The following is a 5,161-nucleotide window of genomic DNA, read 5'->3' on the forward strand; positions in this document are numbered from 1 at the left end:
CTACTCTAGGAGAGTTGGGTGAGGATACTTTGTGTTTTTTCAAGCGTCTGAAGAATTGTTTAGTTAGTAACGACGCTAGTCGTGGTTTTGGTAGCTTTATTTTTCATAGATTAGGCGTTGCTATTCAAAAAGGTGTTGGAGCCCACCTTGTTGCTAGGTTACCAACCAAAAGCTTTGTATAATGATTATAAAAGTAATGATTACATTTTGTTTTTTATTAAAAAAAAAAAAATTAAAAAATATAAATAATAAGGGCATTTTTACCATTATGAAAAATGGCTAGATAAGGGGCACCCTGTAAACACTATTTCCACTTGTGTTTTTGTCTTATTCAAGAGGCCCAAAATCTTTGGATATGCTCCAAATGATGGTTCTTATTTATTTTTTAGAATGTCGGCACTCTAATTTCTACTATAGTAATTTCAAAACTTAATTTGCTCCTACCTAGCAATTTCTTCTTTTTCCTACCATTCAGAGATTATTTTTCGCTTGTTTGATTGTATATTTTTTTTTCCTTCAAGTATGTAAGACTGCAAGTAATTTGCTTGTGATAATTTCATTAAAAAAAACAAAAAATCTGCTTTTGAGATGATCATAAAAGAACAAAATAAACATTTTATGGGTTAGACAAGGTGAGGTCCCTATGGAATGCAGTGCCATTTGCTGCTGGGAACTTGGGAATGAAAGCCTCACATATTATTACTGAGAAGGGGGAAACACTCATTTCATGCAGGTTGTGGAATTGTCATCCCCTAGCCCAATGGAGACTTCGTCGCAGCTAAGTGTTGGACCACCAATGCAGATTCAGCGTTAGAAGGAGAAGCAAAAGCAAAAGCAAAAGCTTTACTAGGTGCAATTGAATGGACCTCTCAACTGCAGATGGAAAGCCTTACCTTCATCTCAGACAATCTTTCCCTTGTACAAGCGGTCAACGGAAATTCCTCTTCCATTTGCTGGAAAAAACTTTCCTATATACATGATTGTGTAGTAGGTTTTCAGCAGTTTAACAGAGTCTACTGTAAAAGTGTTCATAGAAACTTTAATGGGGCAGCTGATACTCTTTCTAAGTTAGCTCGAAAGGACAATGTAACTCGGGAGTGGCACCAGCAACCACCTGATTGTATCTCTGCAAAGTTGTATCGACTGTAGTTTGTTCCTGTTTCAAACAAAAACAAAAAAAAAAAAAAAAAAGAGGGGAAAAGAACCAAGGAGAAGGAGTATAAAAAACTGGATAAAGACGATATCCGAGTCACATAAAAGATTTCAGACCATATCTAACTTATCTAGCTCAGAACAACAATTCAATTTATTGTTCCCCGTGCACATCAATTTATTGACCTACTAAAAAGACGGGATTCATCTTGGCCTTGTCTGCATAAGATAGAGAGACATAAGTTGTGCTTTCAGTCACATAAAAATTTTCTGTAGCATCATACTGGAAGAAGGTAGACAGATAAGATGCAGAAAAGGGATGCACATCTGAATTGACAATATTCCGGAACTGAATGATATCCCCAACATTTCATTCAGCAAATATTGGTAACTAAACATCATGAATTTGTCAATCTTTACCATGCAAATCTCTAGTATAAAAATTGAATCTACTTTCCCGTTGGTGAACAATCTGAGCTGCAGAAAGAGCTCTTTGATAAAGAGAAGGATACCTGTTCTTCGTCAGAACTAACATTAGTAACTGACATACTTCCATCACCAGCATCAACTTCGCTTTCCGATGAGTATTCATCGTCAGACTCGGAGGTTTCTTCAGATTGCGATAATTCTTGATGTGAGAGGTCAAATTCTATTTCTAAAGGAATAATGGAGAAGTCATCAAAATGCGAAATCAAGCCTTCTTTGGTTGTCACTTCAGAACTTCCGGGAAAGGCTGAGTCTTTTCCTGTGCTGATAGAGATCGAATCATGAGAACTTGGGCCATTGCAAAGGGCGACATGCCTGTACTGGAGTTCTAATTCTTTCACTGCTACAGCGATGAAGTGCCTCACTGCTTCAAGTGACTGCATGTATTTTGATTTTTCTAGTGCCTGAAAATATTCACAACGTTCAGAGATAATATTAGAGCTAGCTAACAACAGATCAGCTCGGAGGTGAAAGAATAGATACAAGATACGTATGAAATTACGACAAGGGATGGAATCGTTCAAGTCTCTGTTTTGAATAAGCCATTTCAAGGGTATCTAACTAGCTATATTCCAAAGAAATCAACACCAAAACCAAAAATAAAAAGTTGTTGAGAATTTAAGGAAGTTTAGAAATTTACCCTCTTCTTGGATAGTGTATCAACAGGACGCCTAACATCAGGCTGAACATAATTCTTCCCCCGGTAAAAAATTATGTGTCATTTCCAATCACTTGTATCGGAATCCCACCACTTAATCTAGCTATCTCTTCTGCATACTCATGTACTTCACCAGGTTTACAAGGTTTGCAAAAAACCTTAACTGTTTCGTGATGCTTCCAATGCATATGCATATTATCTATAACACCGCCATAAACTCCTCTTACACCAACTTGTAAATAATTTGATCCTTTCCGTGCCATTTTTTTCATGTAAAATCTTTCTTCACCAGTCAAACATTCCTGTTTCACTTCTGGACCTTGAGCTTTTGGAACTTCATATCTCTTCAGCTTTTCCATCAGTAAAGCCTCCTTCATTTTTGCCTGCAACAAGTTAAGATTGAACAGGTCAGCAGTTCTACTAACAAAAAAAATACGACCACCCAAATTCAGCACTTAAATTGTCACACCTTAACAATCTTGTCTAAGATTCTGTCCTCTGCATTTAAAAACTTTTGTTGTTTCTTCCCTTTAACTCTAAGATTTCTAGGGTCTTTCTTATTAGCTAATTTCCTCTTTGTTTTCGCTCTTAACAATTGCATCTTGAATTTCTTCTTGCATTTCCATTTGGATTTATATTGGCGTTTCTCTTGAGGTTCGTATTCATGTGCTTCGAATTTAGACTTTCCTTGAGATGTAACAAAGTTTATTCGACCATGGCTGAAATTTCTGAAAACCCATGTTGGTTTCCATGTATTTAATTTTACCAAATGTTGAGAAGAAGAAGAAATTGATTGAATGTTGTAGGAAATCAACCTGGATAGAATAAAAAAATCAAGCAGAAAATAAAAATCACACGTTTCATTTTAATTGGAGAATTATATAAACCTTTAGAGTAGAGATTACCTGAAACAGTTAGGATTTGAGAAAGAGAAGTTGAGAGTCGAAGAAGTTCGTGTAGCTCTTTGAAGGGTGCGAAGAAGAGAACCGGTTGCCATGTTTGTCAAGTGAAAATACTGAGATGACTACTAGAAGACCGCTGCCATGGTAAGGTGTAACGAAAATATGAACCTGATCAAAATGTCCCACCCCTGCAAATGGATTCTTTGCTTATTCACTGAGACCACTCATCAAACAGTTAACCTACTGAGATTAAACAAGGTAGATTACAAATTTGTGTGGGGAATTGAGAAGGGGTTTGCTTGAGCTTCCATCTTGAATTCTCACAGACAATTTGTCAATTGAGCAGGGAATTCTTCGAGATTCTGTGCAGCATGGGGTGTGAATCATGGAATAGTATAAGTGGAAAATTCAATTTAGGGAACTATACCAATAAAACTGAGAGCATCGAGGAAACGAAATCGATTATATGAATCGTAATAATCTCGGATCTCACTCAAAGCACTGAGAATGTTTAGGGAACCGGAAATTTTCGTCTGTCATTTTGAGGTGGTCGGGAGGTATGGCCTATAAAAAAATCAATTGAGGCCTATTGATCTTGTTACTGACCGAAACAAAGCATGATGGCTAGAGGCCCAGGGATCCAACAACATACTACTACATTAATTAAATAGGTTGTTGTGCTAGCCTACCAGTGAGTCTCATGGATAACCTAGCAAAGGGAGCAGAAGCGGATGGGGCTGAAATTGTGTCACCAGGGGGAAGCTAACTCTACCTTCCATGTTAATTCCTGCAATATTACGTCATTGGGGGCTCGAACCTGGGACCTCCCGGAGCGCATGAAATTTTGGGAAACGAGGATGACCAGCTGAGCTAGGTGCCCGTTTTTATATTAGATTTATTTACTGCAAGTTATTTTAAGATACAAGTCGGAGGGAGAATATCCCAGTCCGTGACAAAAAGATAAAGTTTTAGCATATTTAACAAGTGAGTCTGATGCTTCGTTTCCTAATCTAGGCACAAAAACAAAACCAAAAAGTTATGGTAGTCTCTAGTGATTTTAGAGGCTTCATTTAATAGAGCTCTACTTCTCCAAGAGATCTCAGAGTTCTTTCCTTCTAAATAGTTGAACAAGCTTTTCACAATCCCCTTAAATGCTGAAATTTCCGATATTCTTTTCTTTAGCCCATACTACTGCCTGGTAAACTCCTACTGCTTCTGTTTCTTGTGGATCTGTTGAGATTGATGGTCCTGCTCTGCCTCCTTCAAAGATTCCTGCATCATTTCGCAAAATTAAAGCAAAGCTTGAGGGAGTTATAGCTGAATCCCAAGCTGCATCAATGTTAATTTTGTGTGTGTTGGTATCAGGTGCCATCCAAATAGGTCTAGGTGATGTATTCCTACGCTTCTTAGCTTGTTTATTGACTTTTCTAGTCCAAAAAAGAAGATGTCTTTGGATATCCTGATAATTGTGTTGGTGATCTATTTTTGATTCAAAAACTCTATTACATCGTTCTTTCCATATCATCCACATTTTGGTTAAAGCTAATTCTAAAGATATTTTCTGCCTTGGGTTATGAATCCAATATTTATAGAGGTTTAACAAAGAGGTAGAGGGATCTAGTTGAAGAGAAATGGGATTCAGGGTTGTTTCCCAAACTTTTCTAGCATGAGGGTTGTGGAAAAATAAATGTTGCTTGGTTTCTAGATCCTCACCACACAAAGTACTGTTAGGGTTAATATCATCGACTTTACCATAAAGATTCACATTTGCCGCAATGACGTTCTGTAGAATTTCCAAGTAAATACTTTAACTCTCTGAGGCACTTCTAATTTCCAAATAGATTTCCAGAAAGATTCAAGTAAAAGAAGACTAGTTATGTCTGTCCCTGATTCATTCAATTTATCATACATCTATTTAACAGTGTAATCTCCAGTTTTAGTAAGTGCCCATCTTAATTGGTCC

The 5,161-nt window shown here is 37.1% G+C and overlaps 1 pseudogene; it reads right to left on the reverse strand.

Moving 5' to 3' along the window:
* Positions 1-583: 583 nt before the first annotated feature.
* LOC113317081 lies at positions 584-3,745 on the reverse strand (annotated as a pseudogene).
* Positions 3,746-5,161: the final 1,416 nt, after the last annotated feature.

This window comes from Papaver somniferum, chromosome 1 (assembly GCF_003573695.1).
Source record: "Papaver somniferum cultivar HN1 chromosome 1, ASM357369v1, whole genome shotgun sequence".
Taxonomy (NCBI): Eukaryota; Viridiplantae; Streptophyta; class Magnoliopsida; order Ranunculales; family Papaveraceae; genus Papaver; species Papaver somniferum.